The 17,500-nt window shown below is 38.5% G+C and overlaps 1 pseudogene; it reads right to left on the reverse strand.

Annotated features, from left to right (window-relative positions):
* The window catches only part of LOC107704369 (1-phosphatidylinositol 4,5-bisphosphate phosphodiesterase beta-4-like), a 56,681-nt pseudogene that overhangs the window by 5,928 nt on the left and 33,253 nt on the right, over nucleotides 1-17,500 (reverse strand).

The following is a 17,500-nucleotide window of genomic DNA, read 5'->3' on the forward strand; positions in this document are numbered from 1 at the left end:
GTCCCGTCTATCACAGCAGCATGAGTTTGATTTGAAATGGAGCTCAATGACTGGTCGACTGCTGTCTGGCTTCTCTATGATGATTGGGCGAGTTGTCAAATGGGCGGGACTTCATAACAAATGGCCAATAGCTGAGCAGCGTTCAGCACGTCACAGTGAATGTGTTCAGTGCTCATTTACAGTCTGTCCGAACACTACTGACATTATTAATAGTCTGAACTTCATCAGTCAAGTTGTCATTAGGTTTACCGCAGTAGTCTGTGTTATCGTTGTTACACAGTGTTCAGCCATACACCGATTACTTGTCGTTTTGATTCTTTATTTAGTTCAGATCCCGAGAGTCTCTAATATCTGTCATTGAGTAAAGCTCTGTTTAGTAAAGACAGAAAGGAGACAGATGGAGAAAACTGAAGAAAGAGGAGAGCAATGCGTGAGCCTACCTTGAGTCTGACTGTTTGCATGATGTGATTTCAAAAGCTGTTCAAAGAAAAGGCAAATCATATTCAAGGCATGGCTTCGGACGTCACGTGTACAGAATATGAGTAATGAGGACAAAGCACAAATCAAATGAAATCAAGGGAGGGGCAGCGCTCTTCTGAACTCCCCGGCTCTGTGAGCGGCCTGAGCTTTACCTGCTCGTTGAACTTCTCGAGTTTGTCCAGCTGCTCGCGCTGAGATTTCTGCAGCTGCTCCAGCTCCTTCGCCTGCTTCATGGCCAGCTGAGGAAGAAGAACGTCATCATCATCTTCAACAGGATTCAACCGCATGCACATCAGTGAGAACTACTAGCTTAACAATCATTTAACAGATGCTTTCATCTGAAGCCTTTCACAAGTGAGGAACATCACAAGAGAATCACAATCATTCTGCAACATTAGAACTGTTATTTTACTGTTTATCTCTGTGAAGCTGCGTTGAAACAATCTGCAATGTATAAAGCGCTGTAGAAATAAATGTGACTTGACTACTGCATCATTTCAGACTTCTAAAATGAAAAAAAAAAAAAAACACATTGCTGCAGAAACTCCTAATCTCAAGAAATAGGCTTCAGTATCTTGAGATATCCTACAGATATTCATTACCATTTAATTCATTTCACAAAAACAATACCTCTGAGTATGGAAATAACTTTTACTGGACCTTCTGATTAAACTACAAAAAACTGATGCTCTTCCTCAGTATTTCTGTCTTGTTTTCCAGTGCTAATGTCTAAAGATCCTCAAACCAAGACACATTTACTGGAGATGCAGAATGAAGATATGAAGTCTTGTTTTCTGAGAAATAAATCAAAATTAGTTTATGATTATAGTTTTCTCAGAAAACAAGACTTCATATCTTCATTCTGCATCTCCAGTAAATGTATCTTGATTTAAGGATGTTTAGATATTTGTACTGGAAAACAAGACAGAAATACTGAGGAAGAGATTTGCTTTTTGCAGTGTGTGCAACATTTACTGCCGTGACTTCATGAGTTTCAGACTTTCTGCTCTGATTTAAGACCTTTTTAGGCCTTACTCTTTCCCCGCCAGCGTTTTTTTTAAAAGTTGGCAGCCACCGCCAGCGTTTTTGCTGATTTTCACTAAAATTTCATGGCCCCCGGAATATTTTGTTGTATGAACATGCAACACATCAAAATAAAGATCAGACCCTCTACTTTCAAACAAAAAAATCTGTTTTATTCTAGCTTCAAGCATTCTTTTTTTTTATCAACACTTGTATGTGGGTAGGTTTCATAAAAAGCAACATTTTGAGCAAAAAGCTGAGAAAATCGCATTTGTATCAAAGACTATATCTGGGTCATATTCAGTAATATTATCAAAGCAAAGCTGCAGTAGATGGCTTCCATCAGCGCTCCCAAAGCTTCACAGTCCTTTACCTCTTTCTGGATCCACATTTCACTCGAGAACATTAGGCAGTTTTCATTTATATGCTGTTAGTGTTGATGATCGCATTATTTTTCATGTGAATATGCTTACATATGAGATTGCTGGTTTCTGCGTCTTCCTCGTCTGTGTTTTTGATCGAGTGATTCTGGACTCATTCAGGAGATGTGTAATAACGCCCCCTAGCGTATAACAGCGAGAACACGGAAACCAGGAAAATTCCTTTTTTGGCGGGGAAAGAGTTAAGACCCGCAGAAAGTCTGTCTTTTGATTTTGGGATTGTGTTTACTCCTTAGATTAATTGTAAAGCAACTCGAATACAAAATCATCTTGTGACAAATGCAATTATACTGCATCAACCTCTTGAACAAAAACCATTCTTCACAGAACGGAGCCGAAAGCATCAGCTAAGACTAAAGACCATCAACCAACCCTTTTTCTCTCCTCCAGGAACTTTTTGGTGTTGCTGCTGTTCAGCTCCCGAACTCTCCTGCAACACAAACACACCGAACTTATTAAACTGTGACAAACGACGATTTATTAATCACACTGCGCCGTCCGTGTGTCATGTCGCACCTCTCGCGCTCCGCCTTGTTTTTGATGCTCTTGTCCTGGCTGATGGCTTTGCTATTCTCCATCGACATCTTCGCCTGATTGCCCTTCATCTCTTTGCTTTGCCTGTTGATCGATCACAATACAGACATGTTCAGAACACAGTCCAGAGAATCAGTTATGAATATGAAACATCATCTCATGCTCAAGGGTCACGGCTCTTTCTCATGGAGATACGGATGCAGAACAAACGGAGAACGGGTTTACGCGAGGGGAATTATCAGTGTAATTAATAAAGACTCTTGAGCTGAATAGATGGGCCGCTCTTGTCCTGGACTTACAGAGACTCGTGCAACATTAATGCCTGTTAATTATGGCAGCCTGCCTCGTATCTCTATCCTAATGAGACACCACATCAGCATTATAAAGAGGAGAATACTGGCCAAGATGAATATATTCATGAGTGTCGTGTGTTAATCAGATTCAGCACATATTAGCATACTACGCTCAACCGTAGTACACACTACACTCACTGCTCTAGTCATGAACAAACAATACAAACAGGTCGATTCCATTCACAGATTTTCAATTTGCTTCAGGACCAATTTTTGCTAATTCACTACTTCGAATATAAGTGCAATGTGCTGATAAAATATTTTAGAGCTGAGTATACCTAGAAAACAAATGGTAATGATGATAGTGATGATACTGACGGCAGTGACGATAGTGAGATAGTGATGACAGTGACATTTAGTGATGTAATGATGATAGTGATGGTAGTGATTATAGTGATGGTAGCGATTATAATGATGATAGTGATGGTAGTGATGATAATGATGGTAGCGATTATAATGATGATAGTGGTAGCGTTTATAATGATGATTGTGAGGGTAGTGATGATAGTGATGGTAGTGATGGTAGCGTTTATAATGATGATAGTGATGGTAGTGATGATAGTGATGGTAGCGATTATAATGATAGTGATGGTAGCGATTATAATGATGATTGTGAGGGTAGTGATGATAGTGATGGTGCCGATTATAATGATGATAGTGATGGTAGTGATGATAGCGATGGTAGCGATTATAATGATGATAGTGAGGGTAGTGATGATGATGGTGGCGATTATAGTGATATAGTGATGGTAGCGATTATAATGATGACAGTGATGGTAGCGTTTATAGTGATGATAGCGATGATAGTGATGGTAGCGATTATAGTGATGATAGTGATGAGTGATGGTAGTGATGATAGTGATGGTAGTGATGATAGTGATGGTAGTGACGATAGTGATGGTTGTGGCGATAGTGATGGTTGTGGCGATAGTGATGGTAGCGATTATAGTGATGATAGTGATGGTAGCGATTATAGTGATGATAATGATGGTAGCGATTATAGTGACGATAGCGATGGTAGCAATTATAGTGATGACTGTGATGGTTGTGGTGATAGTGACGACAGTGATGACAGTGATAACAGTGATTATAGTGATGACAGTGATAATAGTGATGGTAGTGACGGTAGTGATGACAGTGATGATAGTCATATCAGTGATGATAGTGATGACAGTGATGGTAATGACAGTGATAACAGTGACGATAGTGATAACAGTGATGATAGTGATCATAGTGATGACAGTGATGGTAGTGATGGTAGTGATGACAGTGATGATAGTGATGACAGTGATGGTAGTGATGACAGTGATAACAGTGATGGTAGTAACGATAGTGATGACAGTGATAATAGTCATAACAGTGACGATAGTGATGACAGGGATGATAGTGATAGTGATGATAGTGATAACAGTGACGATAGTGATGACAGTGATTATAGTGATGGTAGTGATAGTGATGACAGTGATGACAGTGATAACAGTGACGATAGTGATGACAGTAATGGTAGTGATGATAGTGATGACAGTGATGGTAGTGACGATAGTGATGGTTGTGGCAATAGTGACGATAGTGATGACAGTGATAACAGTGACGATGGTGATCATAGTGATGATAGTGACAGTAGTGACGATAGTGATGGTTGTGGCAATAGTGATGATACTGATGACAGTTATGATAGTCATGGTAGTGATGGTAGTTTAGCGTACAGTGAACACACGTGTGTCGGTCGTGTCTCTCACCGCTCGTGGATGAGCTTGAGCTGCAGTGTCTGCTGCTCCTGAACGCTGGCCAGCAGCTTCCTGAGGAGCTCACACTGCTGCGTCACATGGGCGTCCTTCATTTCCTGTTCCTCTGTGCTGTGACAGTTGATCATCTCTGACCACTCTTTAGTGTGCTGCGCCACCATGTCCTTCACCTGAGAGGAAGGAACACCAGCACAACAGACACACTTGCTGACAAACTCTATTGTGAATAAAAACCATTCAAACACAGACGGCTGGAGTTTCCATCAGTACATCAGCGGTCAGTCATGACTTCAAGTGTCTTCAGAAAGATCTAAAGCACAGGATCTAGACTGATGCATAACTAGAAATATCTAGAACATTTAGGATTTGATTAACTGCCGATCAAATCTGATCAATCAAAAGTCATTTTGTTTCTGTTAGATGTCATTTAAAACAATTACATTGGCAGGAGCTCCAGTGACATTTTCACAGTGGTTTTGCATGCGCTCAAGTTTTGTTCGGAATTCAGGTAATGCACTTGAAAACGAACATGAGAATCAGACTGTAAAGTTTAAGCTTCATATAAACAGAACTTTCAAAAACTGAAATCAGTTCGGAATTATTTATGAAAATTAGGGCATGTAAACAAACCTACTGAAGCTTATTCTTATACTGATTCCTGAAAACGTGCTAAAGCCAGTCAGAACAGAGCATGTGATTATGTCATTGTTGTGTGTTATATGGCCAAATGCTCCATGGGCGAGAAAGTTATAAGACACAAAGCATGATGGGATTTTCTTCCGTACCTTTTCTTTATGGTCTGTCGTGAGCATCTCAACCTTTATGGCAGTCTCCTTCTTTAACTCGGAGCAGTTGTTTTCACTAAAACAGAGAACAATAACATCAGGACTGAATGACTGAGATGATGTTTCCCATCATTCCCATCATGCTTCACTCACCCTCTCTTCTTGATGGCCTTCTCCAGCAGCTTCTCCAGCGTGAACTTCTCCTTGTCATGCTGAGCCACTATTTTGTCCACCTGCGTGCAGTGTGATTTCTGCATGGCGTTGTGTTCCTGCGAGCAGAAGACGCGTTCATCATTTCATCGGCGGACAGGAATCCTTCCAGAAAGAAACAGCGTTCTAATGATGGTCTGACAGTGTCACTGACCTTAGCGTGTCGTTTCTTTAGTGTGTTCAGTTCCTTCTGCTGCTTCTTCATCAGTTTAATGAAGGTCTAGAGAAAAGAGATTTGTGGGATTTATGAGGTTTATTCTTTCCAAAAAGACACTTTACAACCAGCGAAACTACAAAGAGTGAAATGCAGAAATCAAAACGAATCAGTGAATCCTGAACAAACTGACTAACAATAATGAATCAGACTTTATGTTTTGATTATTGACATCGTGACAAGAACCCAATAATGCAGCGTTTCATCACCAGCACTGGTGCAAAATAATCCAATACTGTGTATATGAATGTTTTACCTTCATCTGCTTCAAATCTTCAATGTTCACCTGATTCACAATGGCAGAATTATCTGGAAACAGAAGAAACAAACAACTTCAATGATGCAAATTGTATGATACAAATACTTGCTGAATTATTCATAACCTTCATGAACTAATTTTAAATATCCAAATATAGTCTCTTTAGCTTTGTGTTATATTGTGATCGTGTGTGTGTGTGTGTGTACATGCATGTGTGCGTGTGTGTGTGTGTGTGTGTGAGAGAGAGAGTGTGTGTGACACACACACACACACACAGAGATACACACAGATACACAGATACACACACAAACACACTCACACACACACTTCAGAGACTCAACACTAACCGCACCGTTTCAATCCCGAGAGCTCGCATCTGGTCGGCACGTTTCTCTGCGATGGTGAGGAACTTCTTTGGATCAGAAAGAGCATCAACGATGGCTGGAAAACATGACAGAAACACACAATCACACTGATATCAGCCCCCATGAGACAAAAATACAACTGAGATTTTGCTCATAAGTTAAATTCGCAACTTTGGATGGAAACCCGGCTACTGTCAGCGCAGCCACAGGTGTGATCTACATGAACACGTGCGTGTGTGTGTGTGTGAGTGTGTGTCTGTGTGTGTGTGTGTGTGCGTGTGTGAGTCTGTGACTGAGTGTGTGTGTGTGTGTGTGTGTGTGTATGTGTGTGCTCACCGCCGAAGCCATCTGGCACGTATGTCTTCAGGACGATGTTGCAGAAGACGGTGGGCAGCGACAGCGGCTTGTTTCCCTCATTGCGCAGCGAGATGTGTCGGTAACCGGCCTGCAGTCCGTCCAGCGGCAGGATCCTCTGACCGATCAGCTTGTTGTTGTCGTCGTACACAGCGATGCGCAGCACGGCCAGATCCGGCAGAATCAGCTGACCACAGACCAGAGATCACATGATCAAGTCAGTCTGACCGCAGCTTCAGGATTGAAGCAGGGCAAACACAGAGGCATGATGGCCACATTAAACCCTCCACCGCTGTACAGGACCTTAGTGAAACCCCCACCGGACAACACAAACACACAGCAGTGAGCAGTAAATCAACACACTGATTCATGAAGCATCATCTCAGATCAGTGTTGAACTAGGGCTGGCCGATATGACCTAAAATCAAAACCTCGATTAATTGAACACTTCACCTTGATTACGATTATTGAACGATTATTTTATTTATTTATTTTTTGCCCTCATAGTTCATTAAAGGTTTGTACTGTAAATATAGCTACTCAACTATTAAAGGTGGGATATTTATTTTCTAATGAAAGAGTGCATTTCTTATCTTTCATTTTTTTGCAAACAAAATAAATGAATATTGCCATGTCAAAAGTAGAAAATAACCAGCATTTCTTGCAAACAAAATACATTTTAAATATTGTCATGTGATCTCGGTGATCTTGTCCTGTCACTCTATATGTTTAAGTATTTACTCTAGGTTCTTTCTGGCCATTCACACAGAACACATCTTTGTGTCTAAGACCGCGAGACGCAGCGCTCAGGAATGTTTTTTTGCCTACTCCGCCATGCTGCCATCAAATACAAAAGTTGCCACGCCAACCTGCTACTGTAAACAAAAGCTTGCAACGCTTGCCCCGCCTCCGGGGTCTTCTGATTGGTCCACTGTTTTGGAACTGACATTGATGAACGGCGCAGCATGTAAAAGTTTAAATTCTTTAAACACACCACTTACGAGCGAGACGCTGCAAAAGACACGAGCGCAATGGTCACATCCGTGCAGCCTCTACTACGGTTATGGTAGTATGCTTTGGTAACACTTTATTTTAAGGTGCCCTTGTTACACGTTACATGTACTTACTATTATTATAACAACTAATTATGCATAATTACATTTACAGATGGTACTCGTCCAGAATAATACTTGTTGCCGCAGCGGCAACATTAAAAATGTGTATTTGCAGCCTTTTACAGCTAGGTGGCGCTTTAACCCCAGACTTTGAAAAGTTAGAACGTGAACGCGTTTGAGAACATTGCCTCGCGTATTGCATTGCACTCTGCCAATGGGCTCGTTGATGGCTGCGTTAGTGGATAAATTGGTTGCAGTTGGTCTATAATCTAAGATAAACTAGTTAAAATAATTCACAGAAGCAAATTTAGTACTTTAGTGCGTTTGTTAGGCCTATTCAGAACGAACTCAAGCAGCATATACTGGTAAATGTCAGTCAACATTCTTCTAACATTGTTATGACGTCTCTGACTTCGAGAGCCACTGTAGGGCTCCAGACTAACATTTGAGACACCAGCAGCAGTGCTGTTAAGATCTACAGAAGCTGGCTCCAGCAGCTGACAGTAAAGCACTTCATCACACATGTACATCTCGGAGAGGTCTATTTGATGTCTGCGTTTACATACGCAAGATGTATTTTTGAGAGTGTTTGCTCATCTGCAATACGTCTCGAAGACGTCTCCTGTCAGATGTCAAATAGACATTTATTAGAATGCATTCTGAGACGTTTATCAGACGTTACACAGCAGATGCTTCCCAGATCTTTAGCAGACGTCTTACAGATGTACTTGTGCTGTCTGGGTAGTTGAGATGCAGATAAAATCTTGCAACGCTTGCCCCGCCTCCGGGGTCTTCTGATTGGTCCACTGTTTTGGAACTGACATTGATGAACGGCGCAGCATGTAAAAGTTTAAATTCTTTAAACACACCACTTACGAGCGAGACGCTGCAAAAGACACGAGCGCAATGGTCACATCCGTGCAGCCTCTACTACGGTTATGGTAGTATGCTTTGGTAACACTTTATTTTAAGGTGCCCTTGTTACACGTTACATGTACTTACTATTATTATAACAACTAATTATGCATAATTACATTTACAGATGGTACTCGTCCAGAATAATACTTGTTGCCGCAGCGGCAACATTAAAAATGTGTATTTGCAGCCTTTTACAGCTAGGTGGCGCTTTAACCCCAGACTTTGAAAAGTTAGAACGTGAACGCGTTTGAGAACATTGCCTCGCGTATTGCATTGCACTCTGCCAATGGGCTCGTTGATGGCTGCGTTAGTGGATAAATTGGTTGCAGTTGGTCTATAATCTAAGATAAACTAGTTAAAATAATTCACAGAAGCAAATTTAGTACTTTAGTGCGTTTGTTAGGCCTATTCAGAACGAACTCAAGCAGCATATACTGGTAAATGTCAGTCAACATTCTTCTAACATTGTTATGACGTCTCTGACTTCGAGAGCCACTGTAGGGCTCCAGACTAACATTTGAGACACCAGCAGCAGTGCTGTTAAGATCTACAGAAGCTGGCTCCAGCAGCTGACAGTAAAGCACTTCATCACACATGTACATCTCGGAGAGGTCTATTTGATGTCTGCATTTACATACGCAAGATGTATTTTTGAGAGTGTTTGCTCATCTGCAATACGTCTCGAAGACGTCTCCTGTCAGATGTCAAATAGACATTTATTAGAATGCATTCTGAGACGTTTATCAGACGTTACACAGCAGATGCTTCCCAGATCTTTAGCAGACGTCTTACAGATGTACTTGTGCTGTCTGGGTAGTTGAGATGCAGATAAAATTTACTTTTATTACTGTCATTCATAATGTCTAAATATAATTTAATAAATACAAAAAAATATATATTGGGGAGTGGAAATGGCTAATAAGTACTTCTCTGCAGCCATCTACTAGAGGTAATTTAATGTCTTTTTTAATTTTAAATAAGTCTTTGCTTTATACATTATGAAACTTTTAGTTTTATAAATGGGGCAACCTATGAAGGATGAACAAATAATGTCATCACATTAAAAATAACTTTCAAATTCGGTAATACTAAAGCTCTGAAGTGCTGGGAAAAGTTGTGTCAGGCACTCGAAAACATTAGTTGTTCCTGTAGTTTTACTGTTAAATCCATGGTGAACGGTGGTGATGTGTGTTTGTTGAACAATGTTTTTCCTGGTTTCCACATCAGTGGCGTTTGTTCTGATATCTGTAGCTTTAACAGAATTCTGCGCTGAATTTGATGCTTCTCACAAGATTTCACAGAGATGTCTCACAAGATTTCACAGAGATGACGCGTCTAAGCCCAAAATCTGCGGCAATTATGAAAATTTGCGAGCTCTTGCGAAAATTGCGGAGTTTGCTTGATTTTGCGATTAATTCAGCGATCACAGAATCCTGGAGGGACTGTCTGTTACACAATACACTGTATTTTAAATTTACACATTTAACAGGTGTGCAGTATTATTTATATTATTGAAAGTCATGTTACATTACCATAAAATAAAAAAAAGGTAGTTTACTTTGTATTGGAGCATTAAAAGTGGAAGCATATTTAATGTGGATATTCTAATGTCAGTGTCACATTACTTAATATTTGTCACAAATACAAATGTTTGAAATGTACATTTAATAATTCCTACAATAAACATTATAATTTCTACATGTCACGGACATACTTTGTTATCCGTCCTTATTTAACAGGACAGAGAACTACAGTAGACTACTGCTGCACATGACATGCCCCAATTAAGAAATCGTTGAACTTTTTTTTTTTTTATTATTAATTCCTTCCTTGTGAGCACATTGTATTATTTCTTTCCCATTATTAAACAAGAAACGAATAAATAAAACCTGGCCACGATTTAGCCAAAACAATGAAACTATAAATACTGGACAAATTAATAAAACGTCTTTAAGTTTAAACTCACAAGTTCTCTCATTATTCAACAAAGACATTATATAACTAAATAGTATTTAGTAGAAATAGTACTAATAAAGGGGTACTAAAACTTTCAGCTGAAAATTGAAAATTTTTCTAAACCTAATTTTCTAACCTCTGAAAATAGAGTCCAGACATCAGAAAATATCAGTCTATAAACCTGTTTTATATTTTAGATTAGGGAAATACACATGCCTTACGGACGTGACAAAAAATAGTTTTTGGGAGACGACGTATTTTGTAGATGTTCTGTAATTTATAATGCACAAACCAGAAGCAACAATATTTGCCAAATGGAGGTTTTTGTGTTTCAGAGGAAAAATCAATGTGGACGCGACTATGGAAACGCGTATAAAATGCTTTAAAAACTTTAACATAGAAGTCGTAGTCGTAGTCGTTCGTTTAAGCCATTATTCAACTAATCACACATTTATATTAAATCAACTACTAATCCATAATGAGCTTTAATATATTCCGCGCTCAAGCACACGCATAAAGTTTGCCACAAAGCACAGGCAAAAGTAGCCAAATGATTATGAATGTATAGGAAAAGGCGACATTTTAATTATTTATTATTAATAAACGAATGTTTTCTTGTCGACTGCGAGATTAAATTTACAGTGCTGACTCTCATCTCCACAGTAGCCTGGACAAAATGCAACCTTGATACAGATTACATAATCAGGGAGTATTTGATTTCGTTTTGAATTGGTTCATTAAAATGTAGATATTTCAAGCTTTGTATAGATATATTTTTCTTGTACTGTATGTGAGACAGCCACACGCTGAGTTTTGGTTCTTTTTTTGAGACGCGCTCCAGTTCACGGAGACGGCAGAAAGCCTGTTTATTTTCATTATTTTACAAAAGCACAACGTTTTGTTGTTATTTTGAGTTTACATAAATAAAATCAGTTTCAAACTGATTTTAAGTTGTTTCATTATCAGGAAAAAATGCAAGTGGTCGCGCGGGCGCCTCTGCCATGCATGAGCAAAAACACTTGAATATGGACCAAAAATATTGCACATTTATAGGTTAACTAGAGTTTGGAATCCGCATTAAAATAAATCTTCACCAGTCTACATCCGAGACAGATGCAGTTATAACCTATAAATTGAAGGCTATTTGAGGTTTTAAAATGATCTAACAGACACATGCCGCTCCAATTCGCTGCATGATCATTAGTTGTTGTTGATCAAGATTAAACAGGAAAAAAAAAAAAAAAACATGTCAGCATTTTCAGCAATGAGTGAAACGTTGTTGTTGTTGATCAAGATTAATCGGATGCTGAAATAATGTGTTCTGTCCTATATTTACCCAGCCCTTGGGTTAAAAATAGCCCAAATTGAGTTGTTTTAACCCATTGTATTTAGAGTGTATTCCCTGTGCAATCTGAGGTAAAATTAACAATGCAGTCTTTTTATTATTGCGATATGTTTTTACTTTTGTATTGCCAAAATAGTTGTTGCAGTGTAACACTTTGCCTAAATCTGCTCTCAGTTTGAAACGCTCGTGAGCCATCAGACACTCTCCATATGAAAGAGCAGCGATTCACGCCTTTGCAGCCCCCACGATGGAGCTCAACTGTCCCAAACCTCAACCCCCTCCAACTGGAATTACACAAATGAAAATTCAGTCACACTGCTTTTTTGCTTAATGTAAAATAGACATGTTCTATCTAAAAGTAATTATGGTGTAACATTAAGCATGTGTGTTTTCAACTGTAGAATACACATACATTTCTGCATTAATAAACAAAAAATAAAGTTCTAATTAAAGCTGCAAGCAGGGATGAAAGGGCCCTCGCACCCGGGCTCACTGCCACCCGGTGGCTTTAGGAAAACAGCGAACGATGGGCAACATGCATCTAAAGTGGTAAATATAGGAGGAATATGTCAGTCATTTATATGTGCCAAAATTCCTGTTGCCAGCAGGTGGCACTATGACTAACTGAATACGGGCATGGGTATTTGTTCAGGACTGAACTCCTATCAAACGTGTGAAGTTTGGGGCAGATCGGACATGGCTTGCCTGAGTTACAGCAACTTCCTGTTCGTTAAAGTACGAGGCTTGGAAATGGCAAAAACTGCACAAAAATCGTACAGGAAATTCAAAATAACGGACTTCCTGTTGGGTTTCGGATTTTGTACCAAGAGACTTTTTTGTAGGTATTGGTGTGTTACATGTGTCTACAGAGTTTCGTACATGTACGTGAAACGTAGCTCGAGGCACACTCCGTTGAAATTTTATAGGTGGCGATATCGAGCCATTTTACCACACCTAATTCTGAAACCCATATCAGACGTAAATTTTCGCCACCTCTGACGCGTGTGCAAAGTTTTGTGAGTTTTTGAGCATGTTTAGGCCCTCAAAAATGCGATTTATTTTGGAGAAGAAGAAGAAGAAGAAAAGGAGCAATTCCAATAGGGTCCTCACACCATCGGTGCTCGAGCCATAATAATAATTCAAGTTTATCCATGCCAATGATCCTGCTGACCACGAACTCGACTACGAATTAACTTTGCTAGTCTTTGTGTCCGCAAAGCAAGAGAATGGCTAGTCATTCATTTCACTTCATAATAATTTTAATTGAAAAGTTTCTGCCTAAATGTAAGCATAACAATTACGGTGTATAACATTAAATCAATGTTTTAGAACTGCAGAATACACACACACACACATCTCAAAAAAAGCAGATTTGCTCTGGATTTGAACCCGTGTCGCTGAACCGCCTTGAAACTGTTGACCAACGCTGCACCACTCAATCACGAATCCACTTTCCGTGAGTGGCCCAGAAGTACAGAACCCTTTTCCAACTGCTTGTCCGTGCACGCGACAGAGAAGCACTAGTTATCATATAATTTATAATAAAACCCAAATTAATTTTTCGTTTTAACTAAAGCGACAATGACTTTCTAAAGTCGTTCTAAAATAGGAACCAAAGCGTGTTAATACATTAACGTCTTTACTTTCACTATGAGTCCTATAGATCGGGGCGTAGCGTCTGGGTATGCCGGTGCATATGGGCCCAGGCAGATTGGGGGCCCGCCGCGCCGAGGGGGACATTTATTGAAACAAGGGAATGAATATAGAGCCCTGCACGGGCCCGGCCCTTGTCCAACTGCTTATCAGAATTCTCCACCCGAGTCCGACCCGAGACTCTCTCTTCCCCATTACACAGCTGCTGTTGCAGCCATTAATGGGAAAGTGGTTATATTTCGTTTCGTTTCTTTATTACGTTAATTTAGAAATATGATTGGAACATTTTATGTTTGTTAAATTCAAGTTTTTGTTTTTTTTAAATATCAAGAGGCCAGCGCCAGACAGTGAGTCGAGCATATGTTTGATCAGTTTAGCCTTCTCAAATCAACACGATTTGAGACATAAACAACTTCATGCATTTCACAATATAAATTAAAAAAATTAAGATAAATGTGTGATAAATATATAATCGTTTGTGCGAAGAGTGGAAGCTGAAGAAAGCTTTGAAGGACATGGAGGCCCCAGCGCGATCAATAAAAAATTTTTTTCTTAATAAAAAATAAAATACGCCGTCATTTTTCCTCATAAATGTAAGAGTATACATTATTCGGGACTGCAAAGGGTCTACTATTATTTGTGTTCACTCACAATATCAACAAAACGCTGTGCTTGATAAATATTGTGCGAAGAGTGGAAGCTGAAGAAAGCTTTGAAGGACATGGAGGCCCCAGCGCGATCAATAAAAATTTTTTTTCTTAATAAAAAATAAAATACGCCGTCATTTTTCCTCATATAATCGTTTGTGCGAAGAGTGGAAGCTGAAGAAAGCTTTGAAGGACATGGAGGCCCCAGCGCGATCAATAAAAAATTTTTTTCTTAATAAAAAATAAAATACGCCGTCATTTTTCCTCATAAATGTAAGAGTATACATTATTCGGGACTGCAAAGGGTCTACTATTATTTGTGTTCACTCACAATATCAACAAAACGCTGTGCTTTTGTAAAATAAAGAAAACAAACAGGGTGGCTTTCTGCTGTCTCGATCTTGAGCAGGAATGCTTCACAAAAACTGAACCGAAACTCAGCAAATACTTGCCTCAAATTATAAATATATCCATAGAATGCTATCAATGACTACTTTAAAACGAAATAATTCAAATCAAAAATTAAAAACTCGTAATCCGTAAAGATGCATTTCTCTCTAAAGTCGTGTCCAATGAAGGGATGGCGAGTCAGGATCGTCAACTTCATCTTTGCCAAACTGACTCAGAAAACACTAGTTTATTAATAATTCAAATATCTCGTTACTATTTTTTTTTTTTGGGGCCGCTGTGCCAGGATTGTGTTTGCATGAAGTACAAATAGCCTACAGCGGTCTTTTAGTGTCACGCTGAAAAATAACTAACTAAAAAAAATAAGATTAACGTCATAATATTTTAAGAATAAAGTCAAAATTACGATAATAAAATCATGTTATATTGCGTGAAGTTAAATTACACCTATACTCCGCCAAAAAAAAAAAGTCTGTGGCATCCAACCTGTCATTCTTCACATTTAACACAAAAAACAGCAATAAAGCGTAGGCTTATTGACATTTTTTGAAACTCTAATTGATCGATTTCATGAGACATTCGTTTGTATTAAATTGTTCGGATTTTTTTCCAGTATGCATTCAAATATTTAATCATGTTTATTTTGTGCTGCAAATATGAAAGAGGAAAATATTGATTCACATGCCGCTTGAACTGAGGTGAATATAGTTATCTCACTACAAATAAAAGAGCGTAAAACACATTTATTGTTTGTATTTTATCTTAAAATTGACAGAAGGCTGAGACTTTGTGTTATAATAAAACAAAGCAAAAAGCTTATTGCGACAATGAATGAACTTGAAAATGTTAAATAACCTATTATTTCCAAGCATTTATACTGTAATTAAAACAGCTCGTGAATAGTCACGTAACGTTATTAACTTCAGAAAAATCAACAATGAGTTAACCGAGTTGGAGCCCATAACGTTTGGGGGGCAAAGCTATAAACTGCATTTTATTTCTGCATTTGGAAACGAATGTTGTGAACCAGGTGTTTGCTCTCTGCAGTCATTCAGAGAAATGAGTCATATTTGCTGTTCTGAGCAAATTTCAGTTTCACAAAAGAGCATTTAAATGGATATATATAGCCTAATAAAGATCTCATTAAATTACAAAACTCTTAGGTTGTATTGTGTTGAATGTGACTCACAAGAAATGTTTTATTAATCAGTCGTTTTAGTTTAGCTTAAACATGAGGATTCTAATTTGTCCCTTTGGTTTAAATTTCCATGTTTTTCCTATAAGATGAAACAATTTTTCTAGTTTCTTAATTTTTTTGTTAAATCGCGGGAACGAATAAATACTGTGCAACATTTATACTAATATGAAGGAACATTTTTTTTTTTTTTAAAGTAATCTACAATTTCTTTAAATCACAAACATTATATTTTTCGCTGTGTCATGATGAGGTAAGGTCTGTTTACACCGGAATATGTGTCATAAAAAGAGCATTTAATAAACATTGAATTATTAAATTTAAGTTTCAAACATTTTATCTGTGACTGTAATTTTGACAAAATAAATATGCACACCTCAAATAGTGGTTAATACTGTACAGTAAAACGTAGCACTCTTAAAGCGCTGCCGTCATTGTAGCCTATATTTCACTCTAACTGTAGTCAAATAGCTGAAACTTTAAGCATTTAGAATAATTAGTTCAGATTTAATGTTATAATGCTATATTATTATTGTTATTAAACTAGTAATTTATTTCATTATATTTTATCTTCATTCACAAGTAAAAACGTCACGTTGCCACGGTGTTAACCGTTCCTTTGCGCCACCTGCTGGTGATTTGACGAACGAGTGTCTCATCTGACTGATTTGTATTTGCAGCTGCGGCATTACCGCGACATTCTGGTTGACTACCTACTGTAAGTAACCTTAAGCCAAACCATAATCCTAACCCTAACCATATAGTAAGTACATGTAGTTAATAAATATTACTCAGTACTTAAATGTATAATTACACTGTAACAAGGACACCTTAAAATAAAGTGTAACCTATGTTTTTAAGGGGAAAATACAGTATTAATAGGATTAAAAAACTGAAATAGCCGACATGGGAAAATTACGTTGGTTAGTTTCTGAATTTCGGTTTCAATTTCTTTTCGATTAATCGTCCAGCCCTATGTTGAACACAGAACACGTGTGTGTTTGTACGTCACTATGTTCGGGACAAATTTGTACCCAGAAATGAGTTAAACCTGACAGAATCTCCTTTTGTGGACATAAAAAAATGAAGCAAATTATTATTATTTTTTTACAAACGCAGAGAGCTTTTTGTTAGTGAGTGGGTGTTTTATAGAGGTTGATATTACTTTAACCTGAGTGCCGTGTTTAACATTGTGTCACGCACAACACACATGAGAGTGTGTGTACGTGTTAGAGAGAGTGTCTGTGTGAGAGTGTGTGTGTGTGTGTATATGGGCGAGAGTGTGTGAGTGAGGCACGTTTCCATTACCCTTCAAATTGAGCAAATTGAAATTGTGAATTGAAAATACGCCTAATGGAAACGTCACACTACAGGATTTTAAGCCCGATTTAAACCCGATTTGCAAGTTAACGAGCTCGCCGACAGGTCGGGCTGTGATCGGGGGAAAATCAGCTGGTGATCGGCAATCTTTATGTGTGAACTACACAACGACGCATCAAAG

This window comes from Sinocyclocheilus anshuiensis, unplaced genomic scaffold (assembly GCF_001515605.1).
Source record: "Sinocyclocheilus anshuiensis isolate Anshui unplaced genomic scaffold, SAMN03320099.WGS_v1.1 scaffold1115, whole genome shotgun sequence".
Classification (NCBI taxonomy): domain Eukaryota; kingdom Metazoa; phylum Chordata; class Actinopteri; order Cypriniformes; family Cyprinidae; genus Sinocyclocheilus; species Sinocyclocheilus anshuiensis.